Here is a 19,924-nt window from a genome sequence, read left to right on the forward strand (position 1 = left end):
ATTTGAAGCAAATCCTACACCTTACCTAAACGCCAAACAAATCATATCATATATTGTGTCATATCAATAAAAAATACAGTACCTCCGCTGTAAAGTGGTAAAATGTTTGTGTGGGTGGCTACCGTCCCTCGATCAGCAGTTGACTTTCACGACATTTCATTACACATCTTTATTAACTGACTCACTAACTTAACTACTTATTGCCCGGGAAGAACTTGGTCGTAAAAATCAGTTACTGGCTTACGTGGTCCAAAGGGCCCTTCAGCTTTGCAGGTCACCTACCGACTGTGCGCTAAATTGGTCGTATCATCTTCGTCAAGTAAACCAAGTTAGAAAATTACTGTCAAAGTATGCTTCACATTACTAGTGTATATCTAATTGATTCAACGTCTCAGGTTTAATAGGTATGCATTGATAATAAATATTCATATCCCTGCAGGTGAACGCAGACAGACTGGTTGCTCTAATTCAAATAGACAGACGATCCCTCTGCCTTCCACGTATCTCAATTCTGAGGAACGGACTGATTTTAGACACTAATTGATACTGTAACATATACTTATTGATCGAGAAATTTGTACCGTCAAGAGAATTTCGTATGCATATTTAGAATTTCGGAAACAGTAAGTTTTGTGTCATATTAATGAACACCATTATAATAGTGCAACAACCTCAATGACCACGACTACTCTGACAAGAGTATACGACTATGAAAAATAGAAATAATAGAAGAAATACTTCAACTTAGTGTTCTTACTAAGCAATTTGCTTTCAGAAACCTATTGACTAAACAATTAGTAATTAATAACGACGTCGAAGCCTAACTCTTAAAAGGATCGATGCAAAACCCGGCAGATTCTCGGCAAACTCACTCGTGCTAATTCAACTAAACTTAAATCCGGCTTCGATCCTCATTGCTGCTGGATAAAGCCATAATTAAGGGCCTTCTCGATCGATTAAGTTAAGCCGAGTTTAAATAGACGTTAACTCTAAGAGAAAGGTTTACTCCGCCGTGAAATGGCATTAGGTTTTCGCGCGTTTTATGCGCGAGACAAGACGACTCGCTAAGAAAGGGGCTTTAACGGGAGATTGACTTAATTACCATCGTAAATTAGCGGAAGTATTTTTGATTGATATGGCACAAAGGGATTTGTTCGGCGTTTAGTTGCGATGTAGATTGGCTTGTTAAAGGTGATTGTCATTTTATGTGGCCATTTGTTGACTCTGGTTCATAATTTTAAAGTATCATAATATTTATATCAAAAAGGCGTGGAGAACAATAGTAAACGACTGCAAAAACTACGTAACAATAAAATACATAAATAAAACTTTACAATGCAAAATATTCAAACTCAGACAGACTCGGGAATCGTCCATTCAATAACCCCACACTATGCATAACAACTTAAAATGACATTGAAAAATCAGTTTTTCTACTAATAAAAAATTTGAAGAAAAGTCTATATTGTCTGTTCCTCATAACAGCACTTGTATGTGATTTAAAATCGCTAAAACGATACTGCGATTAATGGCTACCAATCTAACAAAATCTAAATGAACTAAAGTGCATCGCTGCCAACTTACAAAAACTATTTTTTTAATGTCATCACACCAATTCAAAACAAAGTTCAACATACAAAAATGTTTTTTCATTTCGGCGTATCCCGGGATTATAAATTTGAATTAATTTTGTATTTTATTTATAAGTCAGAGAGTCGTATAAAAAGTATTGTCCGCAACGTTGTATAACTACATAGGTCAAAAATGCTCGTGGCGTATTCCTTTACAATGTAATGTAACCCACGCCACTCGGGTTTTTTTACCCTTCTTATATAACGGTTGCATAAAATACTATTTCAGTTCAGTGTCTTTACGACTGTCACTTTCGGTTTTTTGCAGGTGGCCTTTCCACTTTTCACAAAGGTACGTATGAGTCATCAACAGATAGCTCGCTATACTCGCTACATATATGTTTGCGTAGGCTACACAGACTACGTACTACAATATAATAATTTTAAACATTAAATTAATTTTCGAGTATCGGAGCAAAGTAGGCACATTTTATCGTAGTCGAGTTTGCATTTGCAGATTACAGATAGGTCATCGTACTCGGTAGTTGGCCGTACGCTATAAAATACCTAGTAAATGCTATTTATCACTTGCAAACACGCACTGTCAGGGTCACAAGTTGTTACATGTCAAGGAGCAGTTAAAAATAACTGCAATAATTAAATCGGGCATTCTTTCCGTTGTTGGTATTGTACAGGGCACTTCCCAGGGCGACTCCGTCTTCATTCCCTTTAATAAGGTGACATAAGGTCGAGCGATCATATCGATAAGTCACTATATTTGGGGTATTAATTTTGTCTACTTATATCTAAACTGACTTGTTTAAAAAAGCTCGTCTTTTATTTAGAACCACGCTAGCCAGTTTATATTATATATCTTTCTGTTAAGGGTAAGTACTCTTAACTACGTAGTTAGGTGTCACAAAAATTCATCGTATAATAAATGAAGTCGCCAGAACTATTGCTTAATTTTTTGGACCATATGTAACCATTATTTAAACTTTGCGCCTCTATTTACCTGCAGCGATATATACTACTAATGTACAATGTAGGTTTGAAATTCTGCATTTACTCATTGCTAATGTTTATAACAAGACCAAGACGTTGTTTCTGACCGTACGAGTACGGTGACGTAACGACTGACGAGATCCGCACCTTTCACTCAAGGGCATGGATAAATACCAGCCGAGTTTTAGTTACACGTACATAATCATAACGATGTGGTTAAAGTATAATGTGGCTGGTCATTTTGTTACATTTTACGCACCTTCGATAGCTCAGTTGGTAGAGCGGTGGACTGTAGATGTAAAAACTGTTATCCATAGGTCGCTGGTTCAAATCCGGCTCGAAGAAATTTTTTATACATTTTTTTTTATATGTTCTAAACTTCTGTTTTTAATTCGGAATAACGTTAGCCTTTTATTTATTTCTAGCTAAGTCTTTTTGAAGGATGAATACTCGTACCTAAAAGAGTGTTTGACTGAATTATTTTAACAAAAATTGTATTCTACACAATGAAACAATCAACTGTATTTTTTGTTAATATCAAAAAAAAAAAACATTTTAGAAATGAAGTTTTTCCTAACTCAAATTGCGTAAACAGTAAAAAAAAAACAGCAGAATGCAATAGCTAGAAAAATATGCAGCACGAGGTTCTGCCTATTCAAATGAAATAATTTAAAAGTGGTGTACGGATTTTCAGCGCGTGCATAACACACATATTGAATCGCTGAAGGTGAAAGATCACGAGGCAGTTGTTATTATAGGCATATACGGGTGCGTAATATCTTGCCATCAGAATTAAAATTATCTTCATGGATTTTAAGTAAAAGGATTTTGAATAAAGAAATGAAGAACTCAAACAAAAATCCCGAACCAATCCCAAAAACGTTTTAGCAAGTTTGGACACATAACGACAAATTTATCGATGTTGACAACTATCCCACCCCTAAACCCAACCTCGCGTGACGCCCCATACCTTATGACATTATGAATTGACGTAATTCTATTCACCAAATGTCAGTTTGACCTTATGCTAAGTGCAGCTCGTGAATTATTTCACGCTTGGATGTTTGATCTCCCTAGGTTGCCCTTTCCTATGATTGCCTGTCAATTTGTTCGTAAATGTTTGGTGCATATTAAATGGCTTGAAGGCTGTGCTAGCTGCCTACCTGTGACGTCCCTTTTGAATATTTATTGTTGGTCTGGTACATGATTTATTTGACAATTATTAACGACTATGATGTTTATAATTGTCACAGATATAAAATGATGTTCTAAAGGTGGTACTAGCTCCGACTTTGAAAATATATCGAGGGTGTATTTTAACCGCGTCCATGCCGAGTGTTTTCCTGTAAAGTATTATTTAAATGAAATTATGGGTGAATCAACGTTTTCTTGGTTACAGTCGCTTGGGACACTCTTTAAATGCTGGGTTTATGGCATTTTAATTAACTAAACATGCATTCTTGTGATCGTTATAAGCTCTTTTCACGATGGCACAGATTGTATAAAAGTTCTACAATCCATGGGCCATCAGCATTATAATATAACGTGGTACAAGAGTTCTCCCAACAAACTGTATTACTCCTGTCACCTGGCTGACGGGACAGAATAACAACAAGAATGATAGATCCACCCTTAAATAGTCTGGAGATATAAACTGAGCTTACATATTCATTCAATTTAATATAAAAAAATGAGTAACGAGGAATCAGAAAAAATGCAAGTTTTAGATGTTAGAGTCAGACCAAGACAAGTCTCAAATCGGTCTCCTATTTTTATTTCATTTTCCAATAAATACTATATATTTTCAATATTTTGTTAAAAATACTATTTTTCTGTAGAAACAAGATGGCAACCCTAGTTTAGAATGATTTTTCGCTCAACGGTGTCAACATAAACCAACTGATCGCTACGTCATATTTACTTATGTAATGATAATGACCAGATATTATGTTTAATTGTTATTTACTCGACTCCTTATTCACGACCTTATCTCTTTCATTTTTGGTTCTTTTTTCCATTACACACTGCAATCGTTGCTCTTTTGTTTAGCTTAATAGATAGTGTTGTAAGATTTCGGAGTGTTAAATGGACCTTCGATAGCTCAGTTGGTAGAGCGGTGGACTGTAGATGTAAAAACTGTTATCCATAGGTCGCTGGTTCAAATCCGGCTCGAAGGAATTTTTTCGAGTTTTTTACGACCTGATGTTAAGTTTAGTTTTTGACATATTTCAATCGTGTTATTGTTACATTACTTAGTTTTTGAAGTCGGTACCAAACCAAAACTTTAGAGAACAAAATTTTACACAATGAAGAACTCTTACTTGCATAAACAAGACATAGTTTACTCATTCATTTAGTTCTTGTACTACTACTATAACTACTCGTTTTTTTATTGGCAGCAAAGAAACTTCTACCCCCTTTTCACCCCCTAAAGGGATGACTACCTAATTAGTCAAAAAATGCTTAAACTTTAGGTATTATTTTCTTACAAAAAGTTAAATGATAAAAGTCGTAAGAAAATATTGATTATGCCCTTTATAAACTTCCACCCCCAATTTACACCCTTACGGGATGACTTCGGGGATGAAAACGATTGTATATTATGCCTTTCCCACAACTCAAACTATATCAATAGCAAATTTCATCTAAATCGGTTCATCGTTTATTGATTCTCCATACCAACTTACACCCAAAATTTCAACTCCCTTAATGGATTATTTCTAGGATAAAAACTATCCTACGCCCTTCCCCGCGACTCAAATCAGATATCTCTATTTTAATTTCAAGTAAACTGGTTTAGCTTCAGCGGTTAAGCGTGAAGAGGTAACGGCCAGACAGACAAACTTTCGCATTTAACATATTTGTAGACGACGAGTAAGTATGTATGTATGGATTATATTTTTACTTTATTTCTTAGGAAAACTTACAGCTAGAGTAACAAAATAGGTTGCGAAATAGAAACAGTAAGCCAATTACAAGTTTCCACATATGGATATGGATTTGGGTAAGACTTCGTACATATTTGTAATTGTCACGAATAAAGGTGACGTTCGGATTCGGTCCGCAGCTACATTACTGCGGCATTATTGGAAATATTTAACCACACAATTTTACCTCACCTTAAACCACACTTAACTACACTTTTACCATACCTTTGCCGTACCTTTACCACACTTTTACCACACCTGTACCACACCTTTACCCTTACCACACTTTTACCACACCTCTACCACACCTCTACCACACCTTTACCACACGCTTACCACACCTCTACCACACCTTTACCACACGCTTACCACACTTTTACCATACTTCCACTCCCACAACGGTCGTTCAAGATGTTTCCAGAAAGAAAAAAAAATATACAGATAGCAGCACCCCCTACCGGGTCCAATAGTGTTTCCAAACTATCCAGGAACCCGTTGAAATATACACACAAAATTTCATCTAAATCGGTTTGAGCAAATCAAATTCGACGATAACAGCGCCACCTACCAGATCCGGGTTTTTTCAAACCATCCATGTATACTAAAACTTTCTCTCTAAACTATAAAAGCTATACTGTTCAAACTTGGTAAGTAGATGTATTCTATGAACCGCATTATGATGTTTACACAAAAATAGAAAAAAAACAATAAATTTTGGGGGTTCCCCATACTTAGAACTGAAACTCAAAAAATCTTTTTTCATCAAACCCATACGTGTGGGGTATCTATGGATAGGTCTTTAAAAATGATATTGAGGTTTCTAATATAGTTTTTTTCTAAACTGAATAGTTTGCGCGAGAGACACTTCCAAAGTGAAAAAATGTGTGTGCTCCCCCCTGTAACTTCTAAAATAACAGAATGAAATATCTAAAAAAAATATATGATATACATTACCATGCAAACTTCCACCGAAAATTGGTTTGAACCAGATCTAGTAAGTAGTTTTTTTTAATACGTCATAAATGGTACGGAACCCTTCGTGGGCGAGTCCGACTCGCACTTGGCCGCTTTTTTTTTTAAGGCGGTTTAACATATAATATATGAAAATCTGCAAAAATGGAAAGCATGAAAAACACTTAAATATTTTACATTTTTCTCACTTTTTATGCAACACCGATCACGTGATCACCCATTTTAACTCAGTCCGCAGAATGTTTAAATTTTTCAAGCGGTCGTTACGGGTGTCGTTTGTATAAGAGGGGACGATACGGGACGGGTCGGAAACGGCGCCACTATCGCAACCACGACACTTTCTATTCAAATTAGGTACGACCGCGCACCATACAAAAGAGCATCATCAGACTTTTCACACTATCTTGTTTTACATTGCCGTGTTGGCTTCGAAACGATGAAAATATTAGTGTATGAATCAACCGATGGATGTTGATATATGAATTGGTGTTATATTAAAGGGATGGTGGGTAGAAGGCTGTGTCTAAAGCACTAGACGACACGTCAGGTCGGTACTTCCGGACTGGCCACTTGAATGCGTGCAATGAAAAGTTGTGTCGCAGTTATCCAATCTAGATAGATAGGTATAATTTTATCATGGGAATTATAAAGTGAATGTAAATTAAGGTTTTATTACGATTTGTAATGTACTGAATGCAATATATGTTTGGTTGGAGAGTAAACCTTGTCTTTTGTTTAATGCATTAAGAATATTAAAATCGGTCGCTTGAAATTGTTGGAGCAAGTAAAAATTAGTGGTTTCAGAGAACCACCAGAAAAGGTTATAGTCTCGGTGGTCATGGTGGTGGTGACCACGGTGGTCTCGTTAATATTTAGTACCTACAGTCGACGTCAAAGACATATTTTTTTCTTTTGAACCTGACTCCTTTGTAATTAGGCGAAAAGGTAAACATAACTTTGACTTCAACTTTACCTAGTGTTTTCTCCTGACCATTAAGTATTTTGTAAGGGTGTATTCGACTTACATTTAGTTTTGAAACAATCTATAGTCCGTATTTTTAGCATTAAAAAAAAAGGTAAGCATTTTTGACGTGTCTTTATTGGAAAACGGTTTTGGAAAATAAGTTACGACTAATACGAGTATGTAACAATTATAAAGCAAATACGATCATTAACATTATTATGTAGCTATGTCGAAAATTTAAAGGGTCATATGTACTGTAAAACGTTGTACGATACATATGCGAATAGGTAATTCGCAACTCGCGTCGATTTAAAAGACTCCCTTCGGTCGTGTTTTAATTTATCGTCACTCGACTCGAGTTTCCTATTTTTCGCACTTGTATCGTAAATCACTATTAATTGTGTAATTTACGTAGACGTGAGCGAATATGTCAATGTTAAAATTGGTGGTAGCCGTTGGTACTTTTATATTAATATTAATAACCCTTTGGTTGTTATTAATAACTGCACCTAGATACTTTTTAAACACTTAATTACTAATTTATTTACTATCAATTACGCGTTTAATGACCTTTTCTAATAATGCAATTGGCTTAGGTAATTACCTAATGATAAAATTAAATGGTTATTAAGTTACTTAAATACATAATAATTTTCTACAGATGTGTTAATTTAATTACGACCTTATTACTTTGACATTAGGTTCATACTTTATGCATTACATCACTTACTTGATAGTGGTGTAAGATTTCGGAGTATTATTTGCACCTTCGATAGCTCAGTTGGTAGAGCGGTGGACTGTAGATGTTAAAACTGTTATCCATAGGTCGCTGGTTCAAATCCGGCTCGAAGGAATTATTTTTATATATGCAATAAATAGGTTCCTATTTAATACGATTATGTATAAGAACACGTAGACTATATCCTCTTGTCTGTACAGTCAGCATCAAAAGTAGCGGATGAAACAACGCGCCAAAAGTATCTGTACCCCTAGTGTAAATATTTTCGACAGCGAAACGTGACGTACGCGTTTGCGTTAAGTGTCATTTTGTATAGGATTTTGAGTTTCCAAAACGTCCCGCTTGGCGCGCTCTTTCTAAATCCAATACAAAATGAGACTAAACGCAAACGCGTACGTCACGTTTCAAAATCGAATTTATTTACACTAGGGGTACTGATGTTCCGATTAACTTTTCCAAATATAGATAAATTATTAAAATCGTGCTCAAGAGTATATCTTTTACAGTCTTAGTTATTCTATATTAAAGACATCACTTTTTGGTAAGCTGTTATAAAATGGTAGATACTTATGAAACGGTATTTGATCCGCTACTTTCGATGCTGACTGTACATGGCAAGGGCCTTGATCCAACTTTTAGAAATATTTTTGAATTGTTTTTTAGAAATATTTTTTAATGATTTTTCTGCTCTATATAGCAAATCAAACCTCGGTTGTTGTTTATATTTGCACCCACGAATTTTGATAACCACGCACATAAACGATTAAGCCATTTTGCATGAAAATATGAAAAACAACAATAGTTAAAAACATGCTATTGTTGTTTTCGTATTACTTTTGAATACTTAAATGCCATCGAAGAAAGACTGCCTTAGATATAAATCCTTAAAGTAAAATCGAATTTAAATATTCGTAAAACATATTAAATTCTCCGATTTTACTTGCAACGACATGTTTCGGAGAGCCCTTTAACCCTTAAACCCTTTATTCATAAAACTATACAAGCCTGCTTAATTTGTTAATTTATGTTTTATCCCTTTCTTACAAATAAATCAGTCGACATGACAGATTAAGATAGGCGATTATGAACTATGGAGTTGAGGCTTATAGCGCGTTTATATGAATAACGCCATAAGTCATAAGTCTTCAAATTCTAACACCGTGAACCGTGATATACCTACTTTAACACTATTGATACGTAAATTATAACTAATTCTATTATATCGCCGTATTGTTGACTCGGGGAGACTTTCGAGTGAAATCAATATTTGAATTAAAACAATAGTTCTTAATGATACCCACCTGAAGGTGCTACAAATGATACTTACTTTATAATGTGTTATACCTATTGTGCATAAGACATTTTCTACGACCTTTGAAGAAATATATCTCAACTGACTGACTGTAATACATACTTGTACCGGAACGAAATATTACGATTTTTTTTAGATTTTTGTCCGTACATAATACAAGAATCAAGATATACGTACCTATCCGTTAAACTAAAAATATCATCTATTATAAATTATTTCCAATTCGCCATACTTTCGGTCCGTAAAAAATGACTGGAGTATGCCGATGTCGTGAACGTTGCCGCGGGCGTGTATATAAACTGGGCCACGTACATTCTAACAATGAATACATGCAGCAGTGACGTATTAGCGAAGCCTGGCATTTCTTTAGTTATACAATAAGTAATGCGATTGTATACTCTCATTTCGTCCGCTTGTTTGTACCTTCGATAGCTCAGTTGGTAGAGCGGTGGACTGTAGTTGTGAGAATCGTTATCCATAGGTCGCTGGTTCAAATCCGGCTCGAAGGATTTTATTTTAGACTCTTTAATCGATGAAAAGGTCAAATCAAAACACTGGTAAGATATTTGTCTGGTTTTTCTATTTTTTTTGTATTTGTTTGTGTAAAACGGGACCCTAGTATTAAGACTCTGCTGTCCGTCCGTCCGTCTGTCACCTGGCTGTATCTCATGAACCGTGATAGCTAGGCAGTTGAAATTTTCACACATGATGTATTTTTCACACAGAACCCTCGGTGGGCGAGTCCAACTCGCACTTGTCCGGTTTTATTTATAACGCGGTCGATCTGATGTCCGACTTTCAATTTAGAGGTCGCGGATTCAAATCCTGGCTCGTACCAATGAGTTTTTCGGAACGAACGTATGATGGAATATCAAAAGATATTTCCCATTATAGCTTTTCGTTAAAGGAAGACATTTAAAGGAGTAAGTGTAGTCCCTGACCCGCATTGGGTCAGCGTGGGGACTATATTAGCCCAAGCGCTTTGCTTAAGCTTGTAATGGACATGCACTTGAACAGCTTTAACGTGGTGGACGTTACGTTGCGGTATTTGTTCGATCGACTGAATTCATTGTACCTACTCTGTAGTTAGCAATGTATCGAATATTGCATGCAAGTTCTCTGCGGTATTTGTTCGATCGACTGAATTCATTGTACCTACTCTGTAGATAGCAATGTATCGAATATTGCATGCAAGTTCTCTGCGGTATTTGTTCGATCGACTGAATTCATTGTACCTACTCTGTAGTTAGCAATGTATCGAATATTGCATGCAAGTTCTCGCGCCAGCGCCATGTAAATAAATCGGGCTTTATCAATAAATGATCGTATCATATCGTACCTCCTTATTCATAACAATTTACAAGCCTCAATTAGTTAATTTATGTTTTATTTCTTTCTTACAAATGAGTACATAACTCAAAATGACAAATTACTCCTAAGAGAAAAACTTTTAATGGCAGATCGAGGCTTGTTTATGAATAACTTGATGAATATTGTCAAATTGCAGGTTAATATGTATTAATTTTTTTATTTAGTTTTAAATGTCAAGTATTTATCTTACCTTATATTTAAATATATCCTTAAGACTTAAGATAATTATGGTAAAGCTTGTCATCAATGGAAGAGCAGAGCCTTCTGGCACAAGTATTTGTTTTACTTAAAAGAAGGCTCTTGTTTTGGTCCCAGTTAAAACCTATTGTGTACCAATATATCATTTTTTATTTTCATTTTTTATTTATTAATTTATTTAAATATGAAACAAACGGTCATACAAAAAAAATTACAGTTTCTTCTCTTAATCTAGACCAATAGTTTCCATGTTTGTTAAACATATCTTTATATAGAAGCACGAAAAGTACCTATCTACGTTTAGGTTCAGCTAAATAGTAAGAGGTTACACAGAATTTGAGAAATCAGATTTACAAAACACTCAGTGAAAAGCACAATGTAAAACACGTTCTACGTTTATAACAATATTTGAATAAGTATGAAGTATCGACAAACATGACATAATAATACTTATTATATACGCGTAAAGATTTATATGCTACTAGTCTTGAATACTGTTTTCAATGAACTTATGGTACAATTAAATATATCTACATTTTTTACAATGTTATTATCATTATCAGAGATCGGACAAATTAGCGTCATTGCTCGCAATAATGTGGACATAACTCCAAAATTGCTTAAAAAAATAATATTTTTTTTTCAATTCGAACTGTTTTATGTTTATTTCTGTACAATTAATGGATGTATTTATTAATCAAGTAACATAGTATATAACTAAAAAAACGAACAAAATAAATAAACTAATTATTAATATAAAAACTAAAATATAATAGAACTTAAAATTAACTTATAAATAAAAAATGCTCCCCAGGTCACCTTCGTGCATTATGGTACCCAGAAGGCTGGCAGCGTTTATTTAATTTCTTACCTAAGATTTAATTTTGATTCTTTCTTTTCTAGTCAATAAATAATACAAAGATTTCTTATAATGTAGATTTATAAAAGAAAATAATTAGTAATTTTTCTAAATTTTCTGATAATTAAATGATTAATTTTTTAATCACTTTTGAGTCATATCCACATTATTGCGAGCAATGACGCTAATTTGTCCGATCTCTGATCATTATAGAGGGCACATGCTCGTTTAATAAACATATTTTTAGAATAGTTAGTTCTACTACATGGAATGGAGAATAAATGTTTGTATCTGGGACGACATAGGCGCTCTTTATTACCTGGAACTCTTATACATATGTCTTTCAACAAGCTAGGGGCATCGATATAACCATTTATTGTTTTAAATATTTACTTTTTACTTTCACTATTTAATGTGTTTTTGTTAAATATATTTTTAAGATGTACTGAGATAAATACATTTCTACGTTAACTTTTATTTTATATACATATACACGAGCAAGCTGTAAATATGTGCTTTTTGATAGCAATGCTTATATTGTATTCTAAATATTCTGCCTCTTGTAAGCTATCTAAAATATTTTGGTATGAGCAGTAAAATTTACATTTTACACCGCCAAGTTGTATAAGTTCATGACAATATTAATACAAAATCTAGGTTTTAGTGCACCCTGCACGCTGCACGTATTTGCATATTAATTGAGTATTCCGATTTAAGGAGCGCTGAGATTCGAATGTTAAGTAAGTATAACATCGTACGAGGACGGGGGATTATGGAGATCCTGTCCGTGCTGCGGCACCGGCAGTCGCACCGACAAGCAGGCCAATTCGAACGTACACTGACATCAAAATTATGTCATTAAGTTATCGTGCATTTCGCTCGGTCTTATCCTTACTTGTAATGGCGCGAGCGAGACGCACAATAACTAAATGACATAATTCTGATATCAGTGTACGTTCTAATTGGCCTGAAGTTTACGATATTGGTCATTGTTCTAAAATTATTTTGTTCAGCTTTTGAGTAGAAAGATTAGTTGCTTCAATCTTTCCTGTTACAGCGCTCCTTTATATTCGGGAAATTACTTTATTTTACAATGTTTAATTAAAATGTAACATATAAGTACATTCTTATCAATCAAATATTATTTTAACTTTTTCACTATATCAGCGGTGGCAGCATGGTTCCATTTATATTATTATATGGCCGTCACTTTCGCGCTTACATACTTGTTAGAACGTGACAGGCATGGTGACAAATGATAAAGAGACGACCATCTTAACTCTACAGGTCGGAAAAAGTTTTATTCTTTTAAACCATCCTGCAAAGTAAAATTTTATCTTCTAGAGTAAATAGTAATTAAATGTACATATTAGGTTGTTTCTTCACTTCAGAAAGGACTTTTAGGCGATGATAATGTAATGATAAATATTTAGTAGCGTCTCTTTGGATTTTTCGTGATTTTATACTTTTTACAGATAGGATTCACGACGAAAATTTTGTGTTTCATTAGGCAGCAAATGCCTCTTGTGCCATAAAAGTATTTTATAACGACAAATAAAGTGAAACATACAAGTTTTTGAATCTTTCGCTTGCTCGAGTTTGAAAAGTTTCAATATTAGCAACAACAATTTTGCTCCTTAATTACTCACAAGGTTAAACCAGTTATTAACATCAAAATGAACTAACGCCTTTATAACGAACATCACTTAACAATACAATACAAACGATCAATAACTCATCTATACCGTAGCATATATCTAAAGTTACCATTCCAAATAACATGCCCGTAGACGTCAAAATGGCGAACTATTGTGTCTCCCGACACATTGTGATAACATTTAACTTGCGCGACAGTTCCCAACAATAATGGCAGCGGGAACGAAACTATTTAGCGAAGTTTACTCCGTCAATAGAGGGCGCCACCTTGGGAAGGAATAATTCATTTAGTGGGAATTAACTCACGTCTAGTCGCGTCTCCAGCGCAAATATGCTGATTTTGTTCAAGTTTCTTGAGGTAAGTTTGTATAGCGATTGATTGCACTTGTAGTTTATAGTCGTATAAATCAAATTATGAAAACAATGTGATACCTGAATATTTTTTGTATACCACGATGGTGACAAACAAGAGTGCGGATCCGGACCGCCTGAGAAGCAGCCCCCGCAGCTTATGTGCGCTTGCAACTCTTACGGTGGGGATACTTCTCCAATTGGGCTGGTTCAGATTGCAGCGAGATGACATTTCACTGGTTCTACCACCATTTTGGTTGGACGTAGTTTAAGGGTATACCGGTGTCTTCATGATGAATGTGAGTAGGCTTTGGGTTGACAGTTGACGTACCCATCTTGCATATTAAAACTGTAAAATAAACTTATTACAGTATTTTTTTTGACAACAATATACGACACTTTCTATTTATGAACTTAGAACTAAGCAATAATGAGAAACTCAAGGGGTATAGGTAGGTATTATAAAATTATATTTACGACCATAATATCCATAAAAAAACTGTACTTTCCTGAATAAAACGGTTGTGCTTCTAAAACACAATAGCCTACTGACGTCAAGAGGCTAAGCACGAAGGATTTCGTACATCGACCCGTCTATTGCACGCGCGTATTTGTATTGCTATCCCGCCCATGATGCCGGCGGACAATAACACTGCGAGCAGGACAGCAATATAATTACTCGCGCGCGATAAAAATAGGAACATTTAACGTACGAATCCGAAATTAATCAGTATGGTCCTATAAGCTTTACTACGGGCTTACATTGTATATTAGCCCTGTTTCCGAACCTAGGGTCTATTTTAATGGCTTCTATGTATTTTCATTTTCAATTGTGTTTTTGTTTTTTTTCTCACTTTGTACGCATGTGTGTGTGCGTCAGTGTTAGCATTTTTTTTATATACTTTTTAATTACTTGTGAGTTCCTGTAATTGGCTTTCTGTATTAATCTTGTTGTCCTATTGTAAGTTTAAAGCTGTTGGTAAATAAATAAATTAATAATTAGTGCGAGCAAGATGTATTGAAAGTAAGTTACGCAGACATTAGCGAATATGTATCACGTCAGTCTCAAGCACGTGGTAGGCGTACCGTATAAGCTGTTATACTGAGTACAGCTTGCACTGCGACCGGCCGGGTAAGCCCGTCCTGACATTCACTTAATTACAAAGATTAGAAGATGACACTTTCGCCGCCGCTGCGATTTAAACTGAGTGATACGGATTAGCCATATCCATTTCAAGGTTTTAGTCTCTTCACTTTAATGTTTTGTTTATCGTGCGTTATGAATTTGACCTGAATTTTACAGATTTGTATATATTATTATACTCGGAGCAACTGTCAGGCTATTTCGAACGGACACTGATATCAGAGTGATATTTTAATCTTGTTTTTTGTAAAGTAGCACAGTGATGTAATTAAAATCATAATTATTTTGATGCTCCCTTCCGAGGTTTTCCCGAACGTCTACAGTATGGGTTTCTTCAAAAAAGGAGTGTACAGGTTTTTAAAGGGTCGGCAACGCGCATGTAACTCCTCCGGAGTTGTAGGCGTACATAGGCTACGGAGACTGCTTACCATCAGGCGGGCCGTATGCTTGTTTGTCACCATCGATGAGCAAATTAACGTGTAATATGTGTGTGTATAGGTTATTGTGTTTATGTTAGACTATTTTAATGTATAATTTCAAATGCGATGTACAAGTTGCTTATGAATAAATGAAATGAAATGAAAATGAAAAATGACGTAGTATTAAAAAAAAAAGATGTTCTGTGCCTAATAGTAACAAAATAAGTAAACCGGAAATATATAGCTTGCTTCTTAACCCAGTGATAATCTGCGAACTTGTGGTTCTCACTCCCCCACGCCTCACGCACCAAACGAACGTTCCAAATTACCTTCGTTCATACTAATTATAAAAACAACTCCATTCGTCTAAGAGCTGCTAAGTCCTTTAATCAGAAATCAGAAATCAGAAATCATAGCATTTATTCGTGATAAACTATGACATACAAAAGTATAACAACATAACAAAAGGAAGAAACATAGAATAAATAAATAGTTTACCACGAAATGGTCCCCTCAGCATTAATGCTAACCCAAAAGTCAGCGCTGATCTTCCGGCGAGACCATTCAAAATTCATAAAAATCAGCTTTTCAAACATCATGATCACATCGATCTGTTCTGTGACAGCTTTAGTTCAATACGTAAACTTATGAGCCAAGATTTCTCCCACTGTTAACACTTATGCAATTCCATCTTATTTCTTTCTCTTTTGTTCTTCTCGTTTAATGTTTAAATTCATTCTCACTGTCAACATAATTATAATCATAATAGTTCACGTCATGCACTTTACGTAGTTTCTACCTGTGGAAACTTGTAATTGGCTTACTGTTTCTATTTCGTTAACTATTTTGTTACTCTCTCTAGCTGTAAGTTTTCCGAAGAAATAAAATAAAATAAATAGTTCGAGTATGTACAGTCAGCATCAAAAGTAGCGGATCAAACAAGGTTTCAAAAGTATCTTCCATTCTGTAACAGCTTAACAAAATGTGGTGATTGATGAAGAATAATTAAGACTGTAAAAGATATACTTTTGAATATAAATTTTAGAGATTTATCTGTATTTGGAAAAGTTATCCGGAATATCATATACTTTTGGCGCGTTGTTTCATCCGCTACTATTGATGCTGACTGTACTTATGTGTTGCCGTACGTCTGTTCATTAAAAAATCTATTGAGGAAAACTTTAAAGATTTTTCACCACACCAGCTGGTAAAGGCTATCTTGATTCTTAGAAACTGATGAGAAAGTTGCATTTTATCCACATGTGTGGCAAAGTAATCTGATGCAAATGTTGAGTTGTTTCCTTATGTTGGTTGAATTGATTTAAATAAATAAATATAATAGCATCCATTCTTATGTAGTGGGCAATGTTCCATTCCCCGGGTTGACGTTCCTCCGACCAGATACGTTGACCGGGTGAGGATCGTGCAGTTTGGAGGGCGTACTCTGGAGTTCCAAATGGCCGAAGACCGTCGGGATACTCTAGGTACCGCTGAAGAGACGAAGTGCAAAAATACCTTAGCGAACTCGGCGCCGTCGAATGGACAGAAATGGTTTTGGACAGAGAAGCATTCGGGCGGTCTTTGATGTCGGAGGCCAAGATCCACATCGGGTCGCTGCGCCAGAGCAGTAAGTAAGTAAATATTTTAGTATATTCTTACACAGATTGACACGAAGTTCCACGGCAAGCTCAAGAAGGCTTGTGATGTGAGTACTAAGACAATGATAAGAGTATATATAGTATACAAATACTTAAACATGAAAGCACTCATGACTCAGGAACTAAAAATATCTGTGCTCATCACACAAATAAATGCCCTTACCGGGATTCAAACCTAGGACCATCATTCGGTTCATCATCATCATTTAGGTCATTACCCACTAGGCCAGATCGGTCGTCCTTTTTAGGGTTCGGTACCAAAAACGTACAAACCCTTATGGTGCGACTCTGTCCGTCCATCTGTCTGCCTGTCTGTCATATCGCTAAATATCTCGAGAACTACTTAATCTATCGATTTGAAATTTGGAGTAGTTATGAACAACGCTAACCCAGACACATTGATAGTATTATTTCTTATAAACTGCAAAATGCTCAATATGAAGAGGGGGCATAATTTCAAAGTGTGGAAGAACTTACATTGTACATTCTAAAACATTTTTTTTATTTTTTTCATAGTGATAAAAAAAAAGACTTATAATGGAAAATGTGAAAAAATTGCATCAAAATTCTTTCGCCTTTATAGTTACACGAGATAATTCAAAGTTTGTAGTGATTGTACGGAACCCGCAGTGCGCGAGTAAAACGAAGTTGCACTTGACCGGTTTTTAAATGACGATTTTGAATGATAAATATTTAATAACGTTCATTTGGATTTGTTTTGGTTTTGATATTTCACAGTTCGTATTTTCCTCGCGTTGGTGTGGTGAAAAAAGTTGTGTTTCACTCGGTGGCTAAATTTGTTTAACCCTCGCAACGTTCAAGATTCCACTTTTCGAACTACTCGTTACGGTCGTGGTTCAATTTTAGAATCTTGCACTTGCCTGGGTATCAATATTAACACGAGCGGTTAAACCACAACTTTCTCCCCTTGTAAAACAAATATCTATTGTACGAGTAGTGTAGTGCGAACGGTCCCTGAATTCAGCTGAGGACGAACATTGTTTACTGAGAAACTTACGGTAGGTATTCTGCAGCATTGGTTTATAATACTGTTTGCTTTACAGTCCTGACGCGAAACATTTATTTCATATAATTTCATTTTCAAGCTTGGAGAGCCTTTACACCTTGAATTTTTATTAGTATTAGTACTCTACTCTGACATTGGTGGCCTTTTACATCTACAATTTAATGTCAGCATCAAAAGTAGCGGATTAAACAAGGTTCCAAAAGTATCTACCATCATGTAAATGCTTAACAAAAAGTGATGGTTCTATGTGAAGAAAAAATAAGGCTGTAAAAGATATATTTATGAACAAGAATTTTAGAGATTTATCAATATTTGGAAAAGTTATCCGCAATATCAGATACTTTTGGCGCGTTGTTTGATCCGCTACTATTGATGCTGACTGTATCATTTACGACAGAGACCATACGTACGAGTACATCTCTGTTATATTGTAGTAATATTTTATTTAAGTATATTAAGATTTTTATAGTGTAATGTTTACACAGGACGACACATGTATTGGCTGTTGTATTTATAATAAATGTTGTTATGAATTCTTCATGTCACTATAAATGTTGTATTGACTTGTGAAAGAGCCTCAAGGCCTTCTTACGTAATATTTTTTTGAATTTCGAATAAGTATAAAACCTACAGTTTGTACATATATGTTACCAACTGGCTACTTGACAGTTTTTACAAGCTTTTATTTACTTTCACCTGACCGTTGTCTGTTTGTAATCAAATCTTGCAGGTTAAATTTGACCCACTTCCCGGTTTCCGATGAAGCTGAAAATTTGCATACATATGTAAGTCGGGTGATAATGCAATATTATGGTACCATCGAGATGATCTGATGATGGAGACAGGAGGTGGCCATAGGAACTCTGTGATAAAACAACGCACTTAACCTAATTGTGTTTGGGGTTTTTAGAATTGTCTCGATGAGTATTAGTTACTTGTGGAAAGAAAAGTACAGTCAGCGATAAAAGCTTGTACCAAAAATGAAATTTTTGCCAAAAACTTATTTGTAAATAATGTCAATCGATCTTGATTTTCCTGAGGATCAAATGTCTATATAGGACTCATGGCATTTAATCAACACAAAGGCCAGAAATGAGAGTTAAAGTCTGACGATTGAACGCCTCTAACAAAATTATATTGTAATGTGTCGTCACATTACATTAGTCTGTCCTAAATGTATAGAAGTTCATGAAAATTGCTGTTTTGACCTTGAAATATTGCGTGTATGTGTATAGTTGTCGTATAATTTATTTTTCAATAAAATGCAAGGAATCGAATGGCCATTTACCATTTTCTTTTCTCTTTTTGAAAGAATTTTTTTTTTTTTTTTTAACTGGAGCCTTGTCTTTTTTTTTTTTATCTGAATGTGTGTTTTTAAATTCCACTTTTTATATAATGGATGGCTCATTTTCTATCCATTTAGCTAAATTTTGTTATAATATGTTGGCGACACCTGTCGGCGTGCCTGTGAAACTTTGCTCCGGCATCGAATGCAGGTGCAAAGGCAGCGTTTTCCGGCCTCAAGCTGCCAGTACCTGCTGACTTCCTTCAAGCTACGAGGCAGCTACCAGGGCGGGGCGGTTTGGTGTATAAAAACCATTGAGCACGTAGCTGCGCTGACAGTTCTCTTCCTGACGCCTCCGAGTGAAGTAACTATTCACGGTTAAATTCGGTATCATTTCGGTTTGATATATGGCTTGACGTACGTATCCCTGATTGTTTAAACAATTAAGTATTATATGTTTTTCATA

General features: G+C 35.2%; 4 non-coding genes across 4 annotated transcripts; all 4 read left to right on the forward strand.

Annotated features, from left to right (window-relative positions):
• The first annotated feature begins 2,834 nt into the window (after window positions 1-2,834).
• On the forward strand, window positions 2,835-2,921 carry Trnay-gua (transfer RNA tyrosine (anticodon GUA)). Its single transcript is given in 2 exon segments — window positions 2,835-2,871; window positions 2,886-2,921. It is a non-coding gene; the product is annotated as a tRNA-Tyr (tRNA).
• A 1,745-nt stretch (window positions 2,922-4,666) lies between these two features.
• On the forward strand, window positions 4,667-4,753 carry Trnay-gua (transfer RNA tyrosine (anticodon GUA)). Its single transcript is given in 2 exon segments — window positions 4,667-4,703; window positions 4,718-4,753. It is a non-coding gene; the product is annotated as a tRNA-Tyr (tRNA).
• A 3,452-nt stretch (window positions 4,754-8,205) lies between these two features.
• On the forward strand, window positions 8,206-8,292 carry Trnay-gua (transfer RNA tyrosine (anticodon GUA)). Its single transcript is given in 2 exon segments — window positions 8,206-8,242; window positions 8,257-8,292. It is a non-coding gene; the product is annotated as a tRNA-Tyr (tRNA).
• A 1,620-nt stretch (window positions 8,293-9,912) lies between these two features.
• On the forward strand, window positions 9,913-9,999 carry Trnay-gua (transfer RNA tyrosine (anticodon GUA)). The gene is given in 2 exon segments: window positions 9,913-9,949; window positions 9,964-9,999. It is a non-coding gene; the product is annotated as a tRNA-Tyr (tRNA).
• The last annotated feature ends 9,925 nt before the right edge of the window (window positions 10,000-19,924 follow it).

Source organism: Cydia pomonella, chromosome 4 (assembly GCF_033807575.1).
Source record: "Cydia pomonella isolate Wapato2018A chromosome 4, ilCydPomo1, whole genome shotgun sequence".
In the NCBI taxonomy this organism is placed as follows: Eukaryota; Metazoa; Arthropoda; class Insecta; order Lepidoptera; family Tortricidae; genus Cydia; species Cydia pomonella.